The 13,069-nt window shown below is 39.2% G+C and overlaps 1 protein-coding gene across 1 annotated transcript in view; it reads right to left on the bottom strand.

Annotated features, from left to right (window-relative positions):
• The window catches only part of LOC140137507 (NLR family CARD domain-containing protein 4-like), a 116,356-nt gene extending 103,550 nt beyond the window's left edge, over nucleotides 1-12,806 (bottom strand). Inside the window, exons 1-3 of the mRNA XM_072159222.1 lie at nucleotides 12,690-12,806; nucleotides 2,088-2,242; nucleotides 844-929 (exon numbers count right to left, since the gene is read on the bottom strand). The gene's annotated coding sequence lies outside the window, so the exon portion shown is untranslated. The remainder of the gene's footprint in view (nucleotides 1-843; nucleotides 930-2,087; nucleotides 2,243-12,689) is intronic.
• Between the last annotated feature and the right edge of the window lie 263 nt (nucleotides 12,807-13,069).

Raw genomic sequence — 13,069 nt, 5'->3', positions numbered from 1 at the left:
TGACTAAATTTGAAAAATTTGAAAATTGTTATGCATATTGCAATTCTGCTGCTGTACGCTGTGACCAATGCATGAATTATAAATGATGAATTACATGGGTCTTCAGGGGAAATCTTAATAGCCTATCTTATACATATGTGACCGTACAGATACAGAATGAGCCGTAAATGTCCTCAATTGTATTCAGTTACAGTGTAAAATGGGCATGAAGGTCATATTCATAGGTATTTCAATTTGGTGCTACGTGTATCTCATTAAATGAGGTACACGTAGCACCAAATTGAGGTACCAATGAATACGACCTTCATGCCCATTTTACACTGTAACTCGAATACAATTGAGGACATTTACGGCTCATTCGTGCTGTACGGGTCACATATAAGGTAACTTACCTGATTAATGTGGCGTTCATTTCATGATCTCAAGTGCACGAGTGGCCAGTGCTACATTAATGGTTTCTCCATCTGGCACTGTCACTCCCCAATCATGACATGGCAGTGATATCCATGCACACATTATCATGTTATTATTGTAAACAAAACATGTGTCTATGTCTAAATCACCCTATGAAATGTACATGCACAAAATCTCCCATTTTGGGTCGATCATAACCACAGAATTAAAGGAGAAATGGGACTCCCTATACTGCCACGTACAACCGCGCTGTCAGCTATGGGGAGAAAATTGGGGGTATTCGGCTCTTTGCAGACAGTGTGCAGAGATGAACAAAAGCAATTCTAGTCTAGAAAATACAAACCTTTACATACAAAACTACCCATTTTCATATTAAACACTGTAATAAGTGATGCAGATAGCTAAGTGCGTGAACAAGTGGGGACATACCTTTTGGTGTTTGTCACCGAATGACCTCTATCTTCAGCAAATCATGGTTAATGGTCATCAGCAACTCTCTGTACATTCCTGACATTCTGGAATATGAAAAACTACATTAGTCATTGATACTGCACCTTTACAGGGTATGGAGGTGTTAGAAATAAACAATAAAATACATAATTAGTCTCTAATGTTGCACATTGCTGGGCACCCAGGTATAGGAAAAACAACAATATAGTTTCTGAGGTTGCACCATTACAGGGCAGCCATGTAAAAAAGAAACATAAAAAAGTTAATAACTGCGCATCGGTTATTTGGTGGGCATTGTGAAAATTCCAAACATTTTGCCTTTGGAGCCGAGGAATATTCCAAGGGGTGCAGCCCCAATGGATATTTCGAGGTCCAAAGCAAAATGTTCAGATATTTCACAATGCGTGACATATTACCAATGCAAAGTTATTACCCTCATTCATAAACGTCACTTTCATCTCTTGACTTTACAAAATAACACACAATTTTCCTCAAACATAAACAATTTTTACGTTTTGCCTTTCCAAAAATCGAACAGGCTAAAACAGGACGACCAATAACAGAAGTGCGAATCAGAATCAGCGCAAACTGGTAGCGCATAGCGCCAAATCCAAATACGGCGGCCAGTGTGCGCGCAATTTGTTCGACGCACAACACGGCACGCATGGAGGTTACTAATATTTACGATGACACACGGAGGTCCACTGTCGAATATTAGTAACTCCGTTCAGCCGTTTGCGTTTTGACAAATAAATGATTGGATCGAATGTATCGCGTTTATTCTTGAGGCTCTCTCGTGGTTTATCTGCTATGGCGGGGCAGATGATCCATGATAAAAGACCATTACAGTTGGTTCCGATCAGGGTAACGCCCGATTTTCGGCTACACTTGCCTGTCCTGTAAAAATACCCCGACCAGCTATCCACGGCGACCCCCTTCACCCGGTCACTTGTGCCTGGCCGAAGTTTCGTCAGCGTTATCTCCTAGATTTCAGCTGTTAATGCCTAGATATGCTCCACATAAAAAATACAAAAAAAATACTGCCAGCCAGCCTAAAAAAGAAATAACCAGGCAACCATTTGGGTGATAACATAAGCCCCACTTATGTATGGGGGCCAAAAATTGTAAAGGGATTGTTTTAAACCTTTGCTGTCCATGTGTATCCGAAGACAAATCCAAGCCAATATTTTCTCAATGCATTTGCAACAAGATTCTGCCAATACCTTTTGATAATTTCTTCAAAGTCAATCAGCATAATGTTCCGCACTATACAATGTATCATCCGGTAGAGGGCATCAGAGCATGTTCTGTTGGTGGGTGCTTTTCCTGACAGTGTGTCTTTATTACTGTCCTTGTCAAGCCTACCTGGCAATGATTCCTGTATTATAAAGAGCAAATATATTGTACAAGATATAATTCACATATTTTTTCCAATCATACAATGTCATTGTCAAAAACTAATTGACACAAAACTTAAACTGAGCAAAAAATACAATGAAAAAATAATACCACATATGGGTCATTGCTTTCTTTTGCCACTAAAGATGCACATTTCCTCCTTCCTTTTCCCTACTTTCTTCAAGGAAAATTTTACCTTGTCTGAGGCTAGTAAGCCTCTATTCAACTATCATATTATCACCAAAGTTCATTTTTATACATATACGAGTATAAATGGAGCAAAGGCTATGTTGCCAACTTCGGGGAGAACAGTTTGTAGAGATCATTTTATGCATTACACAAGTAGTATAGATTCCCCCACCCTAATCTGCAGGGGAAATGTGTCCATCAGTGGTCCCAGTGGCGCTTTTTTATTAGAAATGGATAAGATGAATATCCATATATGAATATCCATCAACAGGTCCGTCATGTTTTCAGTGCTGCGGCATTATGGAATACCAAAGGTTGTGGTCATGCCATCCAGGTGCTCTACAAAGACTCCAATAGTGCCGTTATGGTAGATGGCAGTATCTCAGAGCCTTTCCAAGTAACAACTGGAGTGCTTCAAGGTGATGTGTTGGCACCATTCCTGTTCATTATCCTGGTTATTCATGCAAAAAGGTCATTAGCATCATGCTGACATTAATTGACTTAAAATAAACAAAAAAGTGACACTCTTAATTACTGAAAAGTATAATATATAGGCCCAACAGTCAACATTATTTGGCTTTTTAAAATAAAATAAATCAATGGGTATGAAATATAATTTTAAAAATAATTTTTCCTACCGATTTGCAAGTTTATAATTGTCACAAAATCACTATGTTATTATTATTTTCTTTATTATCACCCAGTTTGTCTATACTATACATTCATTTACCTACTTGTAAATCATAAAACAATAAAGTAGAATATGTTAGCTTTCTTTTGGTACCAAATTTTTAGCCATACACAAAGATTTGACAAAAATATCAACGTTTCTGCAAAAATAGTACTAACTAGACTTAGCTGTGGTCTAAGACCACGAACACAGCCATGTTGTGACCCCTAATGACCTTTGACCCCAAATATATGAAAACGCCCATAGACATTGGCTAATGTCAATGCATGGGTGCACGTGGCACCACTTTGCTATGTTATTTGTGGCAGAAGGGCATTTTGAAGGTTTTTCATCTCAGACCGAAAGTGACCCCTTAATGACCTTTGACCCCAAATAAAAAAATACCACATATGAATTGGGTAACCACAATTCATGTGTGAACATACAGTTACTGTCCTATGTTTTCTTAGCAAATAAAATTTTTGAAGGTTTTTCGTTTTATACCGGAAGTGACCCCTTAAGGACCTTTGACTCCAAATCTGTGAGGACCCCATAGACACTGGGTAATAACAATGCATGTGTGCTAGTGTTGTCACTGTCCTACGTAATCTGTGAGAGAAGAAGCGTTTTGAGTTGAAATCACGTTTTTGACCCCTATGACCCATGCGTGACCTTTGACCCCACAAGTTTCATATGACATGTAGGGGCATGGTCAATGATGGTTGTGACCAAGTTAGGTCAAAATCGGTGTAAGCATGTAAGTGCTAGAGCAAATGTAGTGGTCGGCAGAAAGAAGAAGAAGAAAGAAGAAGAAAGAACCTGTAAGAAAAAAGACACAGCCGTGACGTTAGTAAAAATGTGAAATTCCCATATAGTTTGTACAGGCGGCGCCGCCTCCGCTGGCGCCGCCAGGGATATAAAGGGATAGGCATCGTAGCTATTACGTAACACACCGAATGATGTAGTTTAACTCTAGACAATAGGCGCCATATTGCAGGAGGGTTAGAGTTCATAGAGGAAACGTTAAAGGTTAGTAGATTAGGTCACCCAGGCACATCACTAATGTGTTTCACGAGTTGTAATACCGACAGGTAAAAACATTGATTTTGTAAAATTCTCCCGATTTTTTAAAATTACTAAATAAGGTTAGTACTTCAAACCATCTTTGATGAATCTATGCAATATGACGGTAATTTTTGAAACATCTAAGAATCAATCTTGAACATCTTCATGATATTCATTTTTTTGCGCATGGTCAAAGCATGCTCTTGCGCTATCCACAGACTATCCGGTGGAAACTTCAAAGCAACGATCATGCGTTAATATTTACAAAATGGCGAATGATGTAGTTTAACTCGAACAATAGCGTGACCGGCGTGACGTAGTTTTTGGCATTGTTCCTATATGCACTTTCACCCTCCTGGCGCCGCCTCCGCCTCCGGTGTTCGATTTACCTGGATTCGCATCGCAAAATGCGAGTCATTTTTTAAAAACTGCTACTCAACTACACAGACCAGTAGCAAAAAATGCGATCCCAAAAATTGGGGAAAAATGCCTGTACTTGCGATCGTGAACCACGCTAATATACATGTACCATCATTTGCAAGTTGCCATTTGTCGAAGTCAAAAATGTTTCCATAAATTCTATTTCCAAGAAAATAATCCACAAAAATATGACTCAAAAGTCCCTAAATCGTGATGTTTACGCCATTAAACTAAATACAGTATCCTCCCTTGTATGCAAATTTCGTGTTGTGTTACAAACTTCCATGTATTACCAGATAACTAAAAACGTGCATATTAATTTTATGACGTCATAGAAGTAGCACTGTTTATATGGTGTATAGTTCAGTGGTGAGATGGAAATATCGTGTGTCCTTGGTGACAATCTTCCAAAATTATACAAGATTTTTAGGATTTCATAGATTCCTCACATTATTTTAATGCTTCAGCTAATAAATTAGTGAGTTTCCTCTACTCAAAAATGTAGGACTTCTCTTGATTACTGAAGGAAATTTTGCGTTTAGAAAGGGCACACGATAATCAGCTTAAGGGGGTACTACACCCCTGCCCAATTTTGTGCCTATTTTTGCATTTTTCTCAAAAATTAGAGAGTATTGATGACAAGTAAGATATGTATATTATAGGGGCATGGACTACAACTACTGCACTGGAAATGTTATTTCAGCACGGACAACAGTTGTGGAGTTACAGTCAAAAATGAGGGAAAACCAATATTTGATCAATAAATCAATAACTACTTGCCTTGAGTTCCTGAATTTTCAGTGCAGTAGTTGTAGTCCTTGCCCCTATAATATACATATCTTACTTGTCACCAATGCGCTATAATTTTTGAGAAAAATGCAAAAATAGGCCCAAAATTGGCTAGGGGTGTTGTACCCCCTTAAGAAGTTTAGGTGCCGAATTTTGAACCACATTCGGTCTGCAACACTGCAGTTGCATAACATTTTTTTAAGCATTGAGTACTGGGATTGAGTAATCTGTGAGAAGATAAGAAAATACAAAAAAATCGATAAAATATGGTGAAAACAAACTGCTACTCAAAATTTTGGAATTGCTACTCAAATCTGAAAGTGAGTAGCAATTTTTGCTACACAAAAAAATAGATGAAAATCGAACTGCCTCCACCCCTGTACTTCAAACAGGTATATCTTCACTTCTGTAATTATGAAAATATATGAGATTAACTGCCACTTGATACCAAAAGGCGTAACATCTCCATCCTTTTTGGGTGGCGAGTTTAAAACGCGTGACCACATACCTAAAATTGGCAACACCGGTCATGCTTTGGGCCCAAAGTACTATTACACTGCAAAAAAAGAAGTTTCTTTCAATTGGAGAGCTATCCTCTGATGAATTTTCTTCAATTTTTGGTGTTGAAATAATAAACTATATATCATTTTAGTAAACAATGATATATATTTATACTGCAAAGTTTTCATTTATAAAATTCTGGTGCAAATTTGGATCTGGTAATATATTTGGATCCCAACCGATTTCCAAATATCAAATATCTCAATAAAGCTTGTTATTGATCATAAAATCAATGGCTAAAAGTAACATTTCACCCCAGAGCTGACCTGTTTAGCTAAAATAATGAATGCAGTACTTAAACTGGTTTTATGGCAACACTGCTCAGCTATACTGCTCAGTGCTATGGGATTTAGGGTCCTGTGTGGTCAATGGAGTAGCACTTTTCCCCAGGTCATAATAGGACTGAAGTGTACTTTCTTAAAATAAAAATGAATTTCAGTTACTACATATACTGCAGGCCTTGTCTTTAGAAAATTGCTGGCGAGTGACAAATCACTCTCCTCAAAACTTGTCAGGTGTGCAGGTGTAGGCGAGTGATAAAAAGCTCCCCTAGCAGCTTCATTTTAGGTGAGTGATCACTCTCACTCGCCTCAAAGACAAGGCCTGGTACTGGGAAATGATGAGGCTGGCATAAATTATACTATTCAACTTATTGTGTGAAATTATTTTGTTACACCCTATATTACCTTTCGATCACATATTAAAATGATAAGTAATGTAATGGCAATCCTTGAAACACAGCTTTCCAGAAATGTATATGGGTTTACATACTTTTCTTGAACTACATTTGAGATATATATGTAACCAAAAAGGTGCAAAAGGAGATGATCTCAACCAAATTTCCAAATGTGCACCAATGGGGTACCAACTTAAAAAATGTGACCAAGTGCATTGTGCAAAAAGCCTGATGAACAAGGCAAAAAAACCCTCATGAATATGCAAATTAATGAAGTCAATCCTGAATATGCAATTTAATGATGTTATCATGTCACCAATATGCAAACTAATGTCACCACATGAAAATGCAAATTAATGATGTCACCTCATAAATATGTTAATGTCACCTCATGAATATTCAAATTAATGATGTCACCACATGAATATGCAAATTAATGATGTCACTGCATGAATATGCAAATTAATGATGTCACCTTTTGAATATTCAAATTAACGATGTCACCTCAGGAATATGCAATTTAATGATGTCACCTCATGGATGTAAATTATCAATGTCACCTAATGAATATGCAAATAAATGATGTCACCTCATGAATATTAAAAAATTAATGAAGTCACTCATGAATATGCTAATTATTGACATCACCTCATGAATATATGCAAATTAATGAAGTGACTCATGAATATGCAAACCAAATGTCACCTCATGAATACGTAAATTAATGACATCATCTCATGAATATGCAAATTATTCATTTAACCTCATGAATATGCAAATTAATGTCACCTCATGAATATATGCAAATTAATGATGTCACCTTATGAAATGCAAATAAATGACAACACCTCATGAATATACAAATTATTGAAGTCACTCATGCATATGCAAATTATTGACACCTCATGAGTATGCAAATTAATGACATCACCTCATGAATATGCAAATTATTGACATCACCTCATGAATATGCAAATTAGGTCACACATGAATATGCAAACTAATGTCACCTCATGAATATAAATTAATGTCATCTCATGAATATGCAAAATGACGTCACCTCATGAATATGTAAATTAATGACATCACTCATGAATATGCAAATGTAATCTCATGAATATACAAAATGAAGTCACTCATGAATATGCAAATTAATGACATCATCTCATGAATATGCAAATAAAGATGTCACCTCATGAATATCAAATTAATGACATCACCTCATGAATATGCAAATAAATGAAAATAAAATTATCTGTGGTTTTAACCTCCCTGACTTTTATTCAAACAACATTTTTGATGTGATTATACCCGTTGTGATCGGCTGTGGTGCTTACTTTTAACTTTCCGTTGCTTTACATGGTGTCATGCTTCAGCGAATCTGACTGAATTTCAAATGGAAAAGCTCTCACTTGAATATGAAGCTCATCAGTGAGCAAATTCATGGCTAGACTACTCAAGCAAACACTATATCCATACTCTGTTCTCCATTCAGTATGCCCTAGCCTAGACCTCGCTCACATACCCTCAGGGTCCCACTCACCACCAAGCCTTCCCCTCTGTGCCACCCTACCCTGCACCTCAAACCTTCTCCCCCTTGTCTTGACCCACCACACCAACCACCGAAAAACCATAGCAAAGTACTCTAGCATCAAATGCGTAACTGTCGTGTGATTTCAACCCACTTCCCGGTCAATCCACATTCCACCGGCATGACCAGCCACCCAAAGCAAAGTACCCGCACTAATCAGCCCTATCACTCTCCTGGCTCTGCACCACCCATGTGACCATGCATCGACTCTATTTAAACTACCTCCAAATACCTAAACTATAGGTAACCCAGGCAAACCTTAGTTAACACATTTACTAGTCAGTGAATTCGCCGAGAACGGGGCCCCAACACAATGCATATTTACATAGAAATTTGAATTTTTTTCGAGAATAGGTAGGTGAAGGAAACCTACATAAATATGTTTTCTATACTTCACTTGACCCAAATATATGATCCTTTATGGTGATAATCAAGTCGCACATTGAATTTTAGCGGGATTTGGATAAAAGAAACAAGGAAAAAAAGCTACTGTCGCCATGAGACTAAGATCTAGAAACACCCCGAAATGCCGTTTGGGGAATTTTGCTAGATGAATCTTTTTGATGAAAGTCAATCTTTGACAAGATGTAACTTTGCTACGGAAAGTGCTATGAAAAAAAAAGTTTTCAGTTTTGGCTTTGTTTACTCAAGGGCTTTAATTTGATATATAAAATGATGCAATTTGATGGCAAATTTGAATTCACCTAGCATACCTATAAACTAGCACCTGACTTGTATCAGCCCTCTCTGATTACAAAATCCACCAGTATACATACGCAAACACATTCGAAGGCAGCTTTGCCCCCCCCCCTCATGGGCGAGAGGAACTGGACCCAACCTAGGCTAGCCCTTGTTGAAGTTGTTCTGGATCTGGATCTGGATAATACAGTTCAACACCCCTAGTGGGGAAAGACGAACCGGAACGTGTGTGTGTGCTATTTAAGTGTGCTAGATGAAGTGCTGTTTCAGCTGGCTTTTGAAGGCTTTTGAATCTTCTATTGATACAAGTGATTCTGTCAGTAGGTTCCACTCAGTGGCAGTTCTTGGAACAAAGGAATATTTATAAGTGTCTGTGGACGGAGTGATGTTTATGAATGATTTGCTGTGAGACTTCCTGGTAGGACGAGTTACCGGGTGCAGCAGGCTTTCAACTGGGATGGCGAGGTGACCCTGACAGGCTTTCTGGAACACAGATAATCTGGTGATTTTTCTCCTGGTGGTAAGGGGTTGCCAGTCTAAGTCCTGTAACATCTTGGTGACACTGCTCTGCCGTTCAGTATTTATTGAGTACAAAGCGGGCAGCTCGGCGTTGGACAGCCTCTAGCTTATTTATAAGCTCTGATGTGTATGGGTCCCATACTGCACTGCAGTACTCTAATGATGGTCTTACAAGTGAGAAATATGCTAGTTCTTTGATGTCTTTTGTGCAAGCCCTGAGGTTTCTTTTGATGAAACCCAAATTTCTATTACCTTTAGCGGAGATTGTATTGATATGGCTGTTCCATTTCATGTTGTGTGCTATGTTAACTCCCAGGTAGGGATGTGATGTTGTTTCTTGTAGAATTTGGTTGTTGAGTTTGTAATTGTGTTTCTTTGGATTTTGGGAGTTTGTTATCCGTAACATAAAACATTTGTCTGTATTAAAAGACATGAGCCATGTGTGTTGCCAGCTACTAAGTCTGTCAAGGTCAGATTGGAGAAGGTCAGCGTCAGCGTCATTGCTGATGGTTCTGTACATGACACAGTCATCAGCAAAAAGTCGGACGGTGGAGGTGATATGGTCGGGCAAGTCATTGATATACAAAAGAAAGAGCAACGGACCGAGTACAGTGCCCTGCGGAACGCCTGATTTGACACGCACTCCAGTCCGAAGCATCACCTCCAATCACAACCCTCTGCGTTCTTCGCGTCATGAAGTGTGAAATCCACGTGTGGGTCAGTCCTCGGATACCATAATGGTAGAGTTTCAGCAAGAGCCTCTGGTGTGGTACCACATCAAAGGCCTTGCTGAAGTCCATTATGATTACGCCAGTCTGTTGCCGCTTGTCGAGGGCTTTGGCGAAGTCATTTGTAGTCAGGATTAATTGGGATTCGCATGATCGATTGCGGCGAAAGCCATGTTGTTGGTCGGTCAGTATATCTAATCCATCAAGATGTTGCATGATGTTCGAATGAACCACATGCTCCATCACCTTACAACATATAGAAGTTAAGGACACTGGTCTATAGTTGCTTGGTTTGGTGCGATCCCCTTTTTTGAAGATTGGAGTAATGTTAGCGCAACTCCAATCCTCGGGTAGAGTTCCAGTCTCGAGAGATCTCCTGCAGATGGTCGCCAGGGCTGGCGCAATCTCCTTTGCCCCCATCTTTAGGATGCGTGCTGACACGCCGTCAGGTCCTGAAGCCTTGTTAGGGTCTAGGTCAGTCAGTAGCTTTTCTATGCCATTTGTTGTGATGTAAATATTTGGCATTGACGGATATTTGGACTTGGACAATTTAGGTATATTTTCCAGATCTTCCTGTGTAAAAACTGATTCGAATTGCTCGTTTAACGTTTCTGCTTTTTGTGTGTTCTCAGACACTAAGCCATTTTTTGACTTAAGCGAACAAATACCAAAAGAATCCCTTCTCAGATTTTTGATGAAGGAATAAAAATTTTTGGATGATGCAGCACAGGTATTTTTAACAAAATTTCTGTAGTTGGATCTAGCAGTACGGTTAACCACCTTCCTAAGTGAGCGGAAGATCTCCCAGTCAGCCTCGGTGTTATTCACTTTTGCCTTATCAAAAGCTTTTTTCTTTTTCCTCAACAAACTAGACACCTTACGGTCGAACCAGGAGGTTTCCTGTTAGGGGTGGCAACCTTGGATGGGATATTTTTGTCAACAGTTTTGTTGATTCTACTTTTAAAATCCTTCCACATTTCATTGACACTCACCATGTCAAGGCAAATTTCATCAAAATCAGAACTAATCTCGGCTAGATCATTTTTTATAGCAGTCCAGTCAGCTCTCCAGTATGTGTACACTTTCCTTGGTTTAGATTTGTTTATTTTGGGTTTTGTGTTTACTGTAACCAGTGTTATCCCATCGTGGTCACTCATACCGGGTATAACATTTGCACTATCAACAAGGGTGGAGTTTGAAGTAAAGAACAAGTCAAGGATGTTTGGTCCTCTGGTTGGTTTTCTAATCATTTGTTCTAAATTAAAATCACTTGCGATCTCAATGAGCTGTTTTGCTAAACCTGGTTTAGGACAACCTGTGACGACACACTGGTCCTCCCAATTTATGTGAGACAAATTAAAATCTCCAGATAACCAGATGTTTGAGAATTTATTCACATCAATTTTGGACAGGGAATTTCTCAAACTCTCCAAAACAATTGGACCTGATTCAGGGGGTCTGTAGAAGGCACCTATCAAAATCTGTTTGGCGCCTACTAACTCCAATTGTGCCCATAGTATCTCGCTTTCTTCATTCAAGTCACTACGGTGGGTCACGATAAGATCATTCCTCATGGCTATAAAGACTCCCCCATGGGACTGACCTTTCACATTTGGAGGTCTATCCTTACGAATAGCAGTATAATCAGGTGGAAAAATCTCAGAGTTTCCTACATCCTCTGGCAACCACGATTCAGTGCCTATATAAGAATGTCAGGCTTGTAGGAGTTAAGGCAGATTGCCAACTCTCCAACTTTATTCCTAACACTTTGGAAATTTATAGTCATGACGCTGATCTTATTTGTTTTTTCAGCACGAGATTGGGTACATTTTGGTTTTTGGGACCATTTTGTTCTTTTTTCACCAGTATGCGTACTTCTTGATGAGGTTGGTGTAATTTTGGGAGAAGATGCTGCCACTGGAGACATGATGTCGTCTTCGCTACTAATAGACGAGAGTGTGTGGAAACTATTTGTAGTTGTTGTAACGAAAGAGCTAAACAGGGAGCTGGAATAAGTTGTTCATAGGGTATATTGCTGATCCATTGATTATCCTTTTCTGGTGCATTGTGGGATTGAAAAGGGGGCAAATCGGTCGCTAATTTGCTCCCTTTTCTATCCCACAATGCACCAGAAAAGGATAATTAATGGATCAGCAATTATACCCTATGGGCATGGTTCAGTGCGTAGCCGTAGGGCAAAAATGAGGGGACAAGCCTTCTCTGTCTCGGACATTACAAAACCAGTATTAAACCACCAGTCCTAACGCATGCGAAGGCCGCTCCGCGGCCGTGCGGGCACCCCCTCCCCCTTCTAAACCCAACCAGCCCTCCACACAGCTCGTAAAGGTCACCTGCCTGGCCATGTAACATGTTATTGACTCAATTTACATGCAATTCATGACTGCCGAATTCTACACTCCTGATTTAACCGAGCCGAAAATTCACATTTGCGGAACGATCTATGACTATCCGTGTAACGAATACATTGTAGCATAATATGTTGGTAATGATATTACTTACTTGGGAAAAATCTGGCATTTCGATGAGATTTCAAGTCATCATTTGCACTGTGATGTGTACAAAACAGCCCCGATTTGAACACGTTGGAATACAATAACAAAAAATCGCCCAAGCCGGTATTGACTTGGAAGCTGGAAACACCCCGGGGGGCCACTCAAATATAATGATGTAAGTAAGCATGCGTGACCAAAAAACGCGTGAACCTGGGGGGTCACTCCCATTGTGGCCTGTAGAGGAAGGTGGGGCATAACGGAACACTTAACTTTGAGGATGCTCTGTGACGTCACCATAAGTAATATGACTGTAAAAATTATATGTTCAGTTGAAGTTTGTATTTACCTTTAACATATACCATTAACCAATATAACTTGAATCTTACA

Source organism: Amphiura filiformis, chromosome 17 (assembly GCF_039555335.1).
Source record: "Amphiura filiformis chromosome 17, Afil_fr2py, whole genome shotgun sequence".
In the NCBI taxonomy this organism is placed as follows: Eukaryota; Metazoa; Echinodermata; class Ophiuroidea; order Amphilepidida; family Amphiuridae; genus Amphiura; species Amphiura filiformis.
This window is presented reverse-complemented; position numbering and strand designations above follow the sequence as displayed.